The sequence below is a fragment of the Pseudophryne corroboree genome, unplaced genomic scaffold (genome assembly GCF_028390025.1).
Source record: "Pseudophryne corroboree isolate aPseCor3 unplaced genomic scaffold, aPseCor3.hap2 scaffold_1852, whole genome shotgun sequence".
Lineage (NCBI taxonomy): Eukaryota > Metazoa > Chordata > Amphibia > Anura > Myobatrachidae > Pseudophryne > Pseudophryne corroboree.
The window spans coordinates 19,312-36,580 of NW_026968490.1; positions in this window are offsets into that span (position 1 = coordinate 19,312).

A 17,269-nucleotide genomic window follows, 5' to 3' on the forward strand; every position below is an offset into this window, starting at 1 on the left:
TGGTTGGCTCCTAAACTTGCCAAAATCGCAGTTGGTCCCAATGACGCGGTTGTTGTTTTTGGGAGTGATACTGGACACAGAAGAGGTTTTCCTCCAGTGGAAAGGCTATGGAGATCCAGAGTCTGGTCAAACTAATTCAGAAACCAGCAAGAGTGTTAATCCATCAATGCATTCGGTTGCTGGGGAAGATGGTTGCGGCCTACGAGGCCATTCAGTTTGGCAGGTTCCATGCCAGAGTGTTCCAGTGGGACCTGTTGGACAAGTGGTCCGGATCCCACCTACACATGCACCGGAGGATAATCCTGTCTTCCAAGACCAGAATCTCACTCCATTGGTGGCTGCACAGTTCTCACCTCCTAGAGGGGCGATGGTTCGGGATCCAGGACTGGATCCTAGGGACCACGGATGCAACCCTTTCGAGGTGGGGAGCAGTCACACAGGGGGAAAACGTCCAAGGAAGATGGTCAAGTCAGGAAAGTTGTCTCCACATAAATATTCTGGAGTTAAGGGCCATTTAATAACAGCAGACACAGTACACACTGGGACGGGTGCCCAGCATCCTCTACGGACTAAGAGAAAAGGATTTACCGGTAGGTATTAAAATTCTAGTTTCTCTAATGTCCTAGAGTATGCTGGGGACTCCGTAAGGACCATGGGGATAGCAGGAGACATGGGCACTTTAAGAAAGACTCTAGTTCTGGGTGTGCACTGGCTCCTCCCTCTATGCCCCTCCTCCATACCTCAGGTTGATACTGTGCCCAGTGGAGACTGGGTGCTTTTCAGGAGCTCTCCTGAGCTTTCTGACAGAAAGTATTTTGTTAAGTTTTTAATTTTCAGGGAGCACTGCTGGCAACAGACTCCCTGCATCGAGGGACTGAGGGGAGAGAAGCAGCCCTACTCTCTGAGTTGCAAGGTCCTGCTTCTTAGGCTACTGGACACCATTAGCTCCAGAGGGATTGGTACGCAGGATCTCACCCTCGCCGTCCATCCCAGAGCCGCGCCGCCGTCCCCCTCGCAGATTCAGAAGATAGAAGCCGGGTGAGTATGAGAAGAAAAGAAGACTTCAGAGGCGGCAGAAGAGTTCATGATCTTCACTGAGGTAATGCACAGCACTGCAGCTGTGCACCATTGATCCCATACACCTCACATACTCCGGTCACTGTAAGGGTGCAGGGCGCAGGGGGGGCACCCTGGGCAGCAATATAAACCTCTTTTTGGCAAAAATATAACATATATACAGCTGGGCACTGTATATGTATGAGCCCCTGCCAATTTTACAGTTTAAGCGGGACAGAAGCCCGCAACCGAGGGGGCGGGGCTTCTCCCTCAGCACTCACCAGCGCCATTTTTTCTCCACAGCACCGCTGAGAGGAAGCTGCCCGGACTCTCCCCTGCTTATACCACGGTAGACAAGAGGGTTGAAAAGAGAGGGGGGGCACATAATTAGGCGCAAATTACATACAGCAGCGCTACTGGACAAACATTAAGTTACTGTGTTATTCCTGGGTTATATAGCGCTGGGGTGTGTGCTGGCATACTCTCTCTCTCTGTCTCTCCAATGGGCCTTGTGGGGAAACTGTCTTCAGAAAAAGCATTCCCTGTGTGTGTGGTGTGTCGGTACACGTGTGTCGACATGTCTGAGGAAGAAGGCTATATTAGAGAGGAGCAGGAGCAAATGAATGTGGTGTCTCCGCCGACACCTGATTGGATGGATATGTGGAATGTTTTAAATGCTAGTGTAAACTCATTGCACAAAAGATTAGACAAGGCTGAAGCTTTGGGACAGTCAGGGTCTCAACCCATGCCTGATCCTATGTCGCAGGGACTGTCAGGGTCTCATAAGCGCCCACTATCCCAGATTGTTGACACAGATACCGACACGGATTCTGACTCCAGTGTCGATTACGTTGATGCAAAGTTACAGCCAAAATTGGCAAAATCCATTCGATATAGGATTATGGCAATAAAAGATGTTTTGCACATCACAGAGGAACCCCCTGTCCCTGACAAGAGGGTACATATGTACAAGGGAAAGAAGCCTGAGGTAACCTTTCCCCCCTCACACGAGCTGAACGAGTTATGTGAAAAAGCTTGGGAATCTCCAGATAAAAGACTGCAGATTTCCAAAAAGATTCTTATGGCGTATCCTTTCCCATCAACGGATAGGTTACGATGGGAATCCTCCCCTAGGATGGACAAAGCATTAACACGCACAGCTACAGCTGGAAAATCAATTTTTTTACCTTATGTTCCCTCACAGCATAAGAAAGCTCCGCATTATCAAATGCAGTCCTTTCGGTCACAAAGAAACAAGAAAGTGCGAGGTGCGTCCTTTCTTGCCAGAGGTAGGGGCAGAGGAAAAAAGCTGCACAACACAGCTAGTTCCCAGGAACAGAAGTCCTCCCCGGCCTCTACAAAATCTACTGCATGTTGCTGGGGCTCCACTGGCGGAGTCCGGCCCATGTGATGTCATGCAGCCGCTCTGACCACGCCTCCTGTTTCTCCGTTGCCGACCCAATATTGAAACCCTGCCCCCGCACCGCTCCATCTCCGACTTGGAAATGGAGTGTTGTTGACCCCCCTCGCCCCCCCCCCCCCCCCTGCACCGATTGACAGGCAGAGGCGATCGCATTATCTGCAGGCGGATGCGTATGCTCTTAGCAAATTTTGCAGTTGGATTGCTTATTGCGATTGCAATCCAACCTGAATCAGGCCCTATTACCTATCACAACGCACTGCGGGTAGTACAAAATGGGGTTAATATAGGAGAAAAACCCCCAGAGCCGTGCTCCTTAACTGTCCCTGGTGGCTAGTGGAGCAGCTGCCCAGTAATCAGTGTCCACGCCAGTGCGCACACGGCCCGCCCCCTACAGCCACGCTGGATCACGGTATAGTGTGGGCACAGAAGCCCCTTACCACCCTTTCATCAGCGGCCTCGTGATCCCGGAGGGCGGTGTGTGTGTGACTGACCTTAGGAAGAAACCGGAGCCTCCGCTGCAGTGACCCAGCAACCGGGGCACGGGAGTATACTGTGCCGCTGGGAGTGATGGAGCTGCTGTAAATATATCTATTAGACCTAGCCTGCTGCAGCCCTTGTAGATTCTTATTAAAAAAGTACTTATTTTCTTGTCAAAACTAATAGCTAAGAATAGGATGCCTGAGGCAGCCCCCTGTTAAGTGGCCTGCTACTGAAGGCACCAACTACAAACTGAGCTCCCTGTTCATGGAAGCGAGGTTATAGAGGAGGGGGCGCTGAGTATCTTGGGAACAGTCAAAAGCTTTGAGCTTGTTGGTGCCTCAGATCAAGATCCTACTCTACACCCCAATGTGAATCCTTGTGGAGTCCAGTGTACCCCACAGAAGAAAAAAATGTGTCACAACCATTGGCAGCAACATTAGAATAGCTGCTGATGGGCACAATTGAGAAAGGAAGGGGAGAAAACATTTGAATCCAGCACATATATGTAATTCGAATATGTAATTTGTACCTTCCTACTTTAAAATGTAATGGATGAACCTCACCCTGTGAGAACTATCTTCATGATCAAGAGATCTCATATGCAAGATAAGTATGTGTTGGGATAGGGCTGTGGAGGGCGGCTGCTCGGGCACACCCCCGTCAAGTTAAGGAGATTCAACTGAGGAAGCACAAGGGAACTCTCATCTGGGGACAACAACTGCAGGGAGAACACATTTTCAGATGAATGTGGGAGGGCAGAAGGCTGCCTAATACTGAAGCACCCCCAAACAACAAACCAAATGCAACAACTAGTGCAAGCATTCCTGGGGGAAGGCCTGCAGCAGATGGATCCAGTAACAGCTCCAGAGTTGCTCTACAAGACAAGTAAAAGGGTGTGAGCCCTGCAGCACCACCTGTACTTTGCATACACACATATATAGGACAGCATCTCTTATATGCCCCAGGGTCAATAAAATAGTATCCTTATCTAGGGTATCAATCCCCTCAGATAAGGTATCCGTCCATGCTGCTACAACACTACACACCCAGGCCGACGCAATTGCCGGTCTGAGTAAGGTACCCGAATGTGTATAAATGGACTTCAGGGTTATCTCCTGTTTGCGGTCAGCAGACTCTTTGAGGGTAGCCGTATCCTGGGACGGGAGGGCTACCTTCTTGGATAAGCGTGTTAATGCTTTGTCCACCCTAGGGGAGGATTCCCATCTTAACCTATCCATTGATGGGAAAGGATACGCCATAAGAATCCTTTTGGAAATCTGCAGTCTTTTATCTGGAGATTCCCAAGCTTTTTCACATAACTCGTTCAGCTCGTGTGAGGGGGGAATGGTTACCTCAGGCTTCTTTCCCTTGTACATATGTACCCTCTTGTCAGGGACAGGGGGTTCCTCTGTGATGTGCAAAACATCTTTTATTGCCATAATCATATATCGAATGGATTTTGCCAATTTTGGCTGTAACTTTGCATCATCGTAATCGACACTGGAGTCAGAATCCGTGTCAGTATCTGTGTCAACAATCTGGGATAGTGGGCGCTTATGAGACCCTGACAGTCCCTGCGACATAGGATCAGGCATGGGTTGAGACCCTGACTGTCCCGAAGCTTCAGCCTTGTCTAATCTTTTGTGCAATGAGTTTACACTAGGGATGTGCACTTGAAATTTTTCAGATTTTGTGTTTTGGTTTTGGGTTCGGTTCCGCGGCCGTGTTTTGGGTTCGAACACGTTTTGGCAAAACCTCACCGAATTTTTTTTGTCGGATTCGGGTGTGTTTTGGATTCGGGTGTTTTTTTCAAAAAACCCTAAAAAACAGCTTAAATCATAGAATTTGGGGGTCATTTTGATCCCAAAGTATTATTAACCTCAAAAACCATAATTTCCACTCATTTTCAGTCTATTCTGAACACCTCACACCTCACAATATTATTTTTAGTCCTAAAATTTGCACCGAGGTCGCTGGATGACAAAGCTAAGCGACCCAAGTGGCCGACACAAACACCTGGCCCATCTAGGAGTGGCACTGCAGTGTCACGCAGGATGGCCCTTCCAAAAAACACTCCCCAAACAGCACATGACGCAAAGAAAAAAAGAGGCGCAATGAGGTAGCTGTGTGACTAAGCTCAATGACCCAAGTGGCCGACACAAACACCTGGCCCATCTAGGAGTGGCACTGCAGTGTCACGCAGGATGGCCCTTCCAAAAAACACCCCCCAAACATCACATGACGCAAAGAAAAAAAGAGGCGCAATGAGGTAGCTGTGTGAGTAAGCTAAGCGACCCTAGTGGCCGACACAAACACCTGGCCCATCTAGGAGTGGCACTGCAGTGTCACGCAGGCTGGCCCTTCAAAAAACTACTCCCCAAACAGCACATGACGCAAAGAAAAAAAGAGGCGCAATGAGGTAGCTGCGTGAGTAAGCTAAGCGACCCTAGTGGCCGACAAAAACACCTGGCCCATCTAGGAGTGGCACTGCAGTGTCACGCAGGATGGCCCTTCAAAAAACACTCCCCAAACAGCACATGACGCAAAGAAGAAAAAAAAGAGGCGCAATGAGGTAGCTGTGTGAGTAAGCTAAGCGACCCTAGTGGCCGACACAAAAACCTGGCCCATCTAGGAGTGGCACTGCAGTGTCACGCAGGATGGCCCTTCAAAACAATACTCCCCAAACAGCACATGACGCAAAGAAAAATTAAAGAAAAAAGAGGTGCAAGATGGAATTGTCCTTGGGGCCCTCCCACCCACCCTTATGTTGTATAAACAGGACATGCACACTTTAACCAACCCATCATTTCAGTGACAGGGTCTGCCACACGACTGTGACTGAAATGACGGGTTGGTTTGGACCCCCACCAAAAAAGAAGCAATTAATCTCTCCTTGCACAAACTGGCTCTACAGAGGCAAGATGTCCACCTCATCATCATCCTCCGATATATCACCGTGTACATCCCCCTCCTCACAGATTATCAATTCGTCCCCACTGGAATCCACCATCTCAGCTCCCTGTGTACTTTGTGGAGGCAATTGCTGCTGGTCAATGTCTCCACGGAGGAATTGATTATAATTCATTTTAATGAACATCATCTTCTCCACATTTTCTGGATGTAACCTCGTACGCCGATTGCTGACAAGGTGAGCGGCGGCACTAAACACTCTTTTGGAGTACACACTTGTGGGAGGGCAACTTAGGTAGAATAAAGCCAGTTTGTGCAAGGGCCTCCAAATTGCCTCTTTTTCCTGCCAGTATAAGTACGGACCGTCTGACGTGCCTACTTGGATGCGGTCACTCATATAATCCTCCACCATTCTTTCAATGGGGAGAGAATCATATGCAGTGCCAGTAGACGACATGTCCGTAATCGTTGGCAGGTCCTTCAGTCCGGACCAGATGTCAGCATCAGCAGTCGCTCCAGACTGCCCTGCATCACCGCCAGCAGGTGGGCTCGGAATTCTGAGCCTTTTCCTCGCACCCCCAGTTGCGGGAGAATGTGAAGGAGGAGATGTTGACAGGTCGCGTTCCGCTTGACTTGACAATTTTCTCACCAGCAGGTCTTTGAACCCCAGCAGACTTGTGTCTGCCGGAAAGAGAGATCCAAGGTAGGTTTTAAATCTAGGATCGAGCACGGTGGCCAAAATGTAGTGCTCTGATTTCAACAGATTGACCACCCGTGAATCCTTGTTAAGCGAATTAAGGGCTCCATCCACAAGTCCCACATGCCTAGTGGAATCGCTCTGTCTTAGCTCCTCCTTCAATGTCTCCAGCTTCTTCTGCAAAAGCCTGATGAGGGGAATGACCTGACTCAGGCTGGCAGTGTCTGAACTGACTTCACGTGTGGCAAGTTCAAAGGGCAGCAGAACCTTGCACAACGTTGAAATCATTCTCCACTGCGCTTGAGACAGGTGCATTCCACCTCCTATATCGTGCTCAATTGTATAGGCTTGAATGGCCTTTTGCTGCTCCTCCAACCTCTGAAGCATATAGAGGGTTGAATTCCACCTCGTTACCACTTCTTGCTTCAGATGATGGCAGGGCAGGTTCAGGCGTTTTTGGTGGTGCTCCAGTCTTCTGTACGTGGTGCCTGTACGCCGAAAGTGTCCCGCAATTCTTCTGGCCACCGACAGCATCTCTTGCACGCCCCTGTCGTTTTTTAAATAATTCTGCACCACCAAATTCAAGGTATGTGCAAAACATGGGACGTGCTGGAATTTGCCCAGATTTAATGCACACACAATATTGCTGGCGTTGTCCGATGCCAAAAATCCACAGGAGAGTCCAATTGGGGTAAGCCATTCCGCGATGATCTTCCTCAGTTGCCGTAAGAGGTTTTCAGCTGTGTGCGTATTCTGGAAACCGGTGATACAAAGCGTAGCCTGCCTAGGAAAGAGTTGGCGTTTGCGAGATGCTGCTACTGGTGCCGCCGCTGCTGTTCTTGCGGCGGGAGTCCATACATCTACCCAGTGGGCTGTCACAGTCATATAGTCCTGACCCTGCCCTGCTCCACTTGTCCACATGTCCGTGGTTAAGTGGACATTGGGTACAGCTGCATTTTTTAGGACACTGGTGACTCTTTTTCTGAGGTCTGTGTACATTTTCGGTATCGCCTGCCTAGAGAAATGGAACCTAGATGGTATTTGGTACCGGGGACACAGTACCTCCAACAAGTCTCTAGTTGGCTCTGCAGTAATGATGGATACCGGAACCACGTTTCTCACCACCCAGGATGCCAAGGCCTCAGTTATCCGCTTTGCAGCAGGATGACTGCTGTGATATTTCATCTTCCTCGCAAAGGACTGTTGGACAGTCAATTGCTTGGTGGAAGTAGTAAAAGTGGTCTTACGACTTCCCCTCTGGGATGACCATCGACTCCCAGCAGCAACAACAGCAGCGCCAGCAGCAGTAGGCGTTACACGCAAGGATGCATCGGAGGAATCCCAGGCAGGAGAGGACTCGTCAGAATTACCAGTGACATGGCCTGCAGGACTATTGGCATTCCTGGGGAAGGAGGAAATTGACACTGAGGGAGTTGGTGGGGTGGTTTGCGTGAGCTTGGTTACAAGAGGAAGGGATTTACTGGTCAGTGGACTGCTTCCGCTGTCGCCCAAAGTTTTTGAACTTGTCACTGACTTATTATGAATGCGCTGCAGGTGACGTATAAGGGAGGATGTTCCGAGGTGGTTAACGTCCTTACCCCTACTTATTACAGCTTGACAAAGGCAACACACGGCTTGACAAATGTTGTCCGCATTTCTGTTGAAATACTTCCACACCGAAGAGCTGATTTTTTGGGTATTTTCACCAGGCATGTCAATGGCCATATTCCTCCCACGGACAACAGGTGTCTCCCCTGGTGCCTGACTTAAACAAACCACCTCACCATCAGAATCCTCCTTGTCAATTTCCTCCCCAGCGCCAGCAACACCCATATCCTCCTCATCCTGGTGTACTTCAACACTGACATCTTCAATCTGACTATCAGGAACTGGACTGCGGGTGCTCCTTCCAGCACTTGCAGGGGGCGTGCAAATGGTGGAAGGCACATGCTCTTCACGTCCAGTGTTGGGAAGGTCAGGCATCGCAACCGACACAATTGGACTCTCCTTGTGGATTTGGGATTTCGAAGAACGCACAGTTCTTTGCTGTGCTTTTGCCAGCTTGAGTCTTTTAATTTTTCTAGCGAGAGGCTGAGTGCTTCCATCCTCATGTGAAGCTGAACCACTAGCCATGAACATAGGCCAGGGCCTCAGCCGTTCCTTGCCACTCCGTGTGGTAAATGGCATATTGGCAAGTTTACGCTTCTCCTCCGACAATTTTATTTTAGATTTTTGAGTCCTTTTTTTACTGATATTTGGTGTTTTGGATTTTACATGCTCTGTACTATGACATTGGGCATCGGCCTTGGCAGACGACGTCGATGGAATTTCATCGTCTCGGCCATGACTAGTGGCAGCAGCTTCAGCACGAGGTGGAAGTCGATCTTGATCTTTCCCTATTTTTGGAACCTCAACATTTTTGTTCTCCATATTTTAATAGGCACAACTAAAAGGCACCTCAGGTAAACAATGGAGATGGATGGATACTAGTATACTTATGGATGACGAGCGACTGCCGACACAGAGGTAGCTACAGCCGTGGACTACCGTACTGTGTCTGCTGCTAATATAGACTGGATGATAATGAGATAAAATTAAAATATATATATATATATCAGACTAGTACTGCAGCCGGACAGGTATATATTATGTAATGACGGACCTGCTGGACACTGTCTGTCAGCACTGCAGACTCCTAAAGTAAGCTACTAGTATCAAGAAGATAGGAAAAAAAAAAACCACGGGTAGGTGGTATACAATTATGGATGGACGAGCGACTGCCGACACAGAGGTAGCTACAGCCGTGGACTACCGTACTGTGTCTGCTGCTAATATAGACTGGATGATAATGAGATAAAATTAAAATATATATATATATATATCACACTAGTACTGCAGCTGGACAGGTATATATTATGTAATGACGGACCTGCTGGACACTGTCTGTCAGCACTGCAGACTCCTAAAGTAAGCTACTAGTATCAAGAAGATAGAAAAAAAAAAAACCACGGGTAGGTGGTATACAATTATGGATGGACGAGCGACTGCCGACACAGAGGTAGCTACAGCCGTGGACTACCGTACTGTGTCTGCTGCTAATATAGACTGGATGATAATGAGATAAAATTAATATATATATATATATATCACACTAGTACTGCAGCCGGACAGGTATATATTATGTAATGACGGACCTGCTGGACACTGTCTGCAGAATGCGTTTATAAAAACACCACACGACGAGTGTTTAACTTTTTCAGGCAGACAATCACAATATACTGGTGGTCAGCAGACAATCACAATATACTGGTGGTCAGTGGTCACTGGTCAGTCACACTGGCAGTGGCACTCTGGCAGCAAAAGTGTGCACTGTACTTAAAATATGTACTCCTGCTATAACTTCTCGCCAGTCTCCCCCACAATTAAGCTGTGTGAGCAGTGAGCACTCAGCACAGTCAGATAATGATATACAGTATTACATATGATGCAGCACACTGGGCTGAGCACAGATATGGTATGTGACTGTGTCACACTGTGTATCGTTTTTTTTCAGGCAGAGAACGGATTAATTAAACTGGTGGTGGTCACTGGTCACTGGTCACACTATCAGCAAGTAGTACTCCGTCCTAAGCAGGCAATCACAATATACTGGTGGTCAGTGTGGTCACTGGTCAGTCACACTGGCAGTGTGGCACTCTGGCAGCAAAAGTGTGCACTGTACTTAAAATATATTATTTATGTACTCCTGCTCTAACTGCTCCCCAGTCTCCCCCACAATTAAGCTGTGTGAGCAGTGAGCACTCAGCACAGTCAGATATACAGTACAGGTTGAGTATCCCATATCCATATATTCCGAAATACGGAATATTCCGAAATACGGACTTTTTTGAGTGAGACTGAGATAGTGAAATCTTTGTTTTTTGATGGCTCAATGTACACAAACTTTGTTTAATACACAAAGTTATTAATAATATTGTATTAAATGACCTTCAGGCTGTGTATATAAGGTGTATATGAAACATAAATGAATTGTGTGTATGTACACACACTTTGTTTAATGCACAAAGTTATAAAAAATATTGGCTAAAATTACCTTCAGGCTGTTTGTATAAGGTGTATATGATACATAAATGCATTCTGTGCTTAGATTTAGGTCCCATCACCATGATATCTCATTATGGTATCTAATTATTCCAAAATACGGAAAAATCCGATATCCAAAATACCTCTGGTCCCAAGCATTTTGGATAAGGGATACTCAACCTGTATTACATATGATGATGCAGCACACTGAGGCTGAGCACAGATATGGTATGTGACTGTGTCACACTGTGTATCGTTTTTTTTCAGGCAGAGAACGGATTAATTAAACTGGTGGTCAATGGTCACTGGTCACACTATCAGCAAGTAGTAGTACTCCAGTCCTAATATGCTCCCCAAAATTAGTAAATACTAAATAGTGTCTCTAACTCTCTACTCTCTTCTCTATAAACGGAGAGGACGCCAGCCACGTCCTCTCCCTATCAATCTCAATGCACGTGTGAAAATGGCGGCGACGTGCGGCTCCTTATATAGAATCCGAGTCTCGCGATAGAATCCGAGGCTCGCGAGAATCCGACAGCGGGATGATGACGTTCGGGCGCGCTCGGGTTAACCGAGCAAGGCGGGAGGATCCGAGCCTGCTCGGCCCCGTGTAAAAAAAGCTGAAGTTCGGCGGGTTCGGATTCCGAGAAACCGAACCCGCTCATCACTAGTTTACACTAGCATTTAAAACATTCCACATATCCATCCAATCAGCTGTCGGCGGAGACACCACATTAATTTGCTCCCGCTCCTATCTAATATAGCCTTCTTCCTCAGACATGTCGACACACGTGTACCGACACACCACACACACAGGGAATGCTTTTTCTGAAGACAGTTTCCCCACAAGGCCCTTTGGAGAGACATAGAGAGAGAGTATGCCAGCACATGAGCACACACCCCAGCGCTATATAACCCAGGAATAACACAGTAACTTAATGTTTGCTCAGTGGTGCTGCTGTATGTAATTTGCGCCGAATTATGTGCCCCCCCCCCTCTTTTCAACCCTCTTGTCTACCGTGGTTTCAGCAGGGGAGAGTCTGGGGAGCTTCCTCAGCGGTACTGTGGAGAAAAAATGGCGCTGGTGAGTACTGAGGGAGAAGCCCCGCCCCCTCGGCGGCGGGCTTCTGTCCCGCTTAAACTGTAAAATTGGCGGGGGCTCATACATATATACAGTGCCCAGCTGTATATTTGTTATATTTTTGGCAAAAAGAGGTTTATATTGCTGCCCAGGGCGCCCCCCCTGCGCCCTGCACCCTTACAGTGACCAGAGTATATGAGGTGTATGGGAGCAATGGCGCACAGCTGCAGTGCTGTGCGTTACTTCAGTGAAGATCATGAAATCTTCTGCCGCCGCTGAAGTCTTTCTTTTCTTCTCATACTCACCCGGCTTCTATCTTCCGGCTCTGCGAGGGGGACGGCGGCGCGGCTCTGGGACGGACGGCGAGGGTGAGATCCTGCGTACCAATCCCTCTGGAGCTAATGGTGTCCAGTAGCCTAAGAAGCAGGACCTTGCAACTCAGAGAGTAGGGCTGCTTCTCTCCCCTCAGTCCCTTGATGCAGGGTGTCTGTTGCCAGCAGTGCTCCCTGAAAATTAAAAACCTTACAAAATACTTTCTGTCAGAAAGCTCAGGAGAGCTCCTGAAAAGCACCCAGTTTCCACTGGGCACAGTATCAAACTGAGGTATGGAGAAGGGGCATAGAGGGAGGAGCCACTGCACACCCAGAACTAAAGTCTTTCTTAAAGTGCCCATGTCTCCTGCGGAGCCCGTCTATCCCCATGGTCCTTACGGAGTCCCCAGCATCCTCTAGGACGTTAGAGAAAATAGGATTTTAATACCTACCGGTAAATCCTTTTCTCTTAGTCCGTAGAAGATGCTGGGCACCCGTCCCAGTGCGTTCTGTGTCTGCAGTTGTTAAATGGCCCTTAACTCCAGAACATTTATGTGAAGACAACTTTCCCGACTTGACATTCTTCCTTGGATGTTTTCCCCCTTTGTGACTGCTCCCCAGCCTCGGAGGGTTGCATCCGTGGTCCCTAGGATCCAGTCCTGGATCCCGAACCATCGCCCCTCTAGGAGGTGAGAACTGTGCAGCCGCCAATGGAGTGATATTCTGGTCTTGGAAGACAGGATTATCCTCCGGTGCATGTGTAGGTGGGATCCGGACCACTTGTCCAACAGGTCCCACTGGAACACTCTAGCATGGAACCTGCCAAACTGAATGGCCTCGTAGGCCGCAACCATCTTCCCCAGCAACCGAATGCATTGATGGATTAACACTCTTGCTGGTTTCAGAATTTGTTTGACCAGACTCTGGATCTCCATAGCCTTTCCACTGGAAGAAAACCTCTTCTGTGTCCAGTATCACTCCCAAAAACAACAACCGCGTCATTGGGACCAACTGCGATTTTGGCAAGTTTAGGAGCCAACCATGTTGTTGAAGAACTGTCAGGGAGAGTGCAATGTTTTGCAACAACTGGTCCCTGGATCTCGCCTTTATCAAGAGATCATCCAAGTACGGGATAAATGTGACTCCTTGCTTGCGAAGGAGAACCATCATTTCCGCCATCACCCTGGTGAAAATCCTCGGAGCCGTGGACAGACCAAACGGCAACGTCTGAAATTGGTAATGACAATCCTGAATTGCAAACCTCAGGTAGCTTGATGCAGTGGCTAAACGGGAACATGTAAGTAGGCATCCTTATGTTTACCAAAACCATGAAATCTCCTTCCTCCGGACTGGAGATCCCTACCCTGAGAGATTCCATCTTGAAATTGAATTTCTTTAGGTAGAAATTGAGGGATTTCAGATTGGTCTGACTGAGCCGTCCGGCTTCGGGACCGCGAAGAGGCTTGAATAAAAGCCTTCTCCCTGCTGACTAAGGCCGATTTGAACAATCGGTGAGGGGGAACGTCTTGAAACCCCAGTTTGTACCCTTGGGACACTATTTGTAAAACCCACGAGTCCAGGTCCAAATTAATCCAGAACTGACTGAAGTGTTTTAGACGTGCCCCCACTGGTGCGGGCTCCTGCAAGAGAGCCCCAGCGTCATGCAGTGGATTTGGCAGAAGCAGAGGACGATCTCTGCTCCTGCGATCTTGAAGAGGCTACAGACCTCTTCCCTCTTCTCCTTCCTCTACCTGCAAAGAAAGGAGAATCTTAACTTCTTGCATATCTATTGGGCCAAAATGACTGCGTTAGATAATGATGCGTCTTCATCCGTTGAGAGGGAACATAGGGCAAGAAGGTTGACTTACCTGCGGGAGCTGCCGAGATCAAATTAACTAGGCCGTCGCCAAACAAGGCTTCACCTTCATAGGGAAGAGACTCCCTTTCTTCTTGGAGTCAGCATCAGCATTCCCTTGGTGAATCCACAATGCCCTCCTATCCGAGACTGCCATGAAATTGGCCCGTGAACTCAAGAGTCCTATATCCCTTGCAGTCGTAAGTATGCTGCAGTGTCCTTGATATGATCCAACGTAAGGAGCATCCCATGTCTCCAGGATATCTATATCGGATGACAAGGTATTCGACCAATTCTTGAATACTACTACTCACCCATGCGCATGTAATGGCAGGTCTAAGTAATGTACCCGTGGTTACATAACTAGAAATAATGTAGCTTCCTGCATACGATCCGCTGGATTTGTGACAGGGCCCCGTGCAGAACAGGGGGTGACTCCCACTTTATTCTGTCCGCGGCAGGAAATGAATAAACAACCGGAAACCTTTTGGGGATTTGAAACCATCTTGTCGAGCTGGCCCAGACTTTCTCAAACAGAGATGGAGGAACGTTACATCAGCTTTCATTATATATCTATATATACATACATATAGACCCCTTTGTCAGGAACAGCAGGGTCCTCGGTGATGTTAATATGTCCTTAATATCCACAATCATGTACTGAATGCTCCTTGCCAATATTGGATCTAATCAGGAAATATTATGGTCGACATAGGAATCAGTATCCGAGTCAGTATCAGTGTGTAGTAACTGGGCAAAATAACATTTTTGCTGGGCCTGAGGCAAAAGAAGCATAGCCATGAACATCACATCTTTTCTCTACGTCTGTGTCTGGGACACAGATTTATCCAACCTCACTCTGATATTACTGAAACTTTCACCCAGTCAGTTATTGGTGGTGCCAACAGGGCCACCATCATATGTCTGCATTCCTAATATAGTTTCCTCTTGGGAAAAACATTCAGCCACCGACATGTTGACACACATGTACCAAGTACCCACAGACACATAGGCTTATGGGGGATAGACCTACAGTAAATCTGTCAGAGGGACAAATGGGATTTTTCAGCTCACAACCCAGCGTCAAAAGTACACAGTCTGGGAAATAATAAACTCTATAGTGATAGACTTGTAACGCTCTATAGATGTGCTGGTGAGGTGAGGAAGAAGCCCCGCCGCTGTAATGGCACGCTTCTGTCCCGCTCAGAAACAAATAATTAATTACGCTGGTGGGGTAAGGACAGTGCTCAGGTACTAATGTCCACTTTTGCCAGCCTTTTGTGAGGAATTTATGCTGCCCAGGGTGCCCCCCCCCACGCCCTGCACCCTGCAGTGCCTGTGTTTGTGTGGGAGCATGGCGCACAGCATTCCGCTCGCTGCGTGGTACCTCAGAATGCCATCTGTTCTTCTGCTACTCGCCTGTCTTCTGACTTCTGGCTCTGTAAGGGGGTGACGGCAGGCTACGGGAGTGGGCATCTAGGCGTACCCAGCGATCAGCACCCTCAGGAGCTAATGGTGTCCTGTCAGCCAGAAGTAGAGCCATTGAACTCACTAGAAGTTGGTCATACTTCTCTCCCCTAAGTCCCACGAAGCAGGGAGACTGTTGCCAGCAGCCTCCCTGAAAATAAGAAAAACTAACATAAGTCTTTTCAGAGAAACTCAGTAGAGCTCCCCTGTAGTGCATCCAGTCTCACTGGGCACAATTCTAAAACTGGAGTCTGGAGGAGGGGCATAGAGGGAGGAGACAGTTCACACCCTTTGAAAGTCTTAAAGTGCCCATGTCTCCTGCGGATCCCGTCTATACCCCATGGTTCTTAATGTGATCCCAGCATCCTCTAGGACGTATGAGAAAACAAATAACGCACACACGAGGAGGAGAGAACAAAGGAAGTAATAAGGAGGGGAGGGGAGGGGGGGGGAGGTAAGGTAAGGTAGTAAAGGCATATTGGATAAACTACAACCTTATACATATTCATTAATGGCCCTCATTCCGAGTTGATCGCTCGCAAGGCGATTTTAGCAGAGTTACACACGCTAAGCCGCCGCCTACTGGGAGTGAATCTTAGCTTCTTAAAATTGCGAACGATGTATTCGCAATATTGCGATTACAAACTACTTAGCAGTTTCAGAGTAGCTTCAGACTTACTCGGCATCTGCGATCAGTTCAGTGCTTGTCGTTCCTGGTTTGACGTCACAAACACACCCAGCGTTCGCCCAGACACTCCCCCGTTTCTCCGGCCACTCCTGCGTTTTTTCCGGAAATGGTAGCGTTTTGATCCACACGCCCATAAAACGCTGTGTTTCCGCCCAGTAACACCCATTTCCTGTCAATCACACTACGATCGCCGGAGCGAAGAAAAAGCCGTGAGTAAAAATACTATCTTCATTGTTAAATTACTTGGCGCAGTCGCAGTGCGAATATTGCGCATGCGTACTAAGCGGAATTTCACTGCGATGCGATGAAAATTACCGAGCGATCAACTCGGAATGAGGGCCCATGTACCAGTAGTTAGAAGTAGAAGAGCTCTAACAGAAACCACAAAGCTTATCTAAAGCCACACCACACTGGATATGCCCAATCTCATTTGATCTTTGAAGCAAAGCAGTATTGGACTTTGTTACTACCAAGCAGTCTCCCATCCATGTATTATCAGATTCTTTAGGTGTTTTTAAACTACCAACACCCTTTTCTTGGTACATTTAATTTTTACACGTATTCTTTTATGTACCAGAAGTTAGAAGTAGAAAAGCTCTAACAGAAACCACCAGCTCATCTACAGCCACAGCACACTGGATTTGCCCAATCTCTCCTGATCATGGAAGCTGAGCAGTATTGGTCCTGGTTTTAGTACTTGGATGGGAGACCACCAGGAAATACCAGGAGCTGTGTGTATTTTTACAATACCAACACCGTTCTCTTGATGCATTCCATTTTGAAACATTGGGGCAGATCTATTAACTGATGGTGAACTGATAAAGTGCAAGGTGATAAAGTACCAGCCAGTCAGCTCCTAACTGTCATTTTTCAAACCCAGCCTGTGACATGGCAATTAGGAGCTGATTGGCTGGTACTTTATCACCATGCAAATTATAATTTCACCGGGTTTAATAAATCGGCCGCTTATTCATTTATGTACTAGTAGTTAGAAGTAGAAGAACTCTAACAGAAACCACTAAGCTCATCTACAGCCACACCACACTGTATATGCCCAATATCACCTGATCTTAGGCCTGGTTTGTTCTTGGATGTGAGACCACCTAGGAATACCAGGTGCTGTAGGTAGTTTTATACTACCAACACCGTTCTCTTGATGCATTCTATTTTGAAACTTATTCATTGATGTAGAAGTTAGAAACAGCAAAAATCATCTAC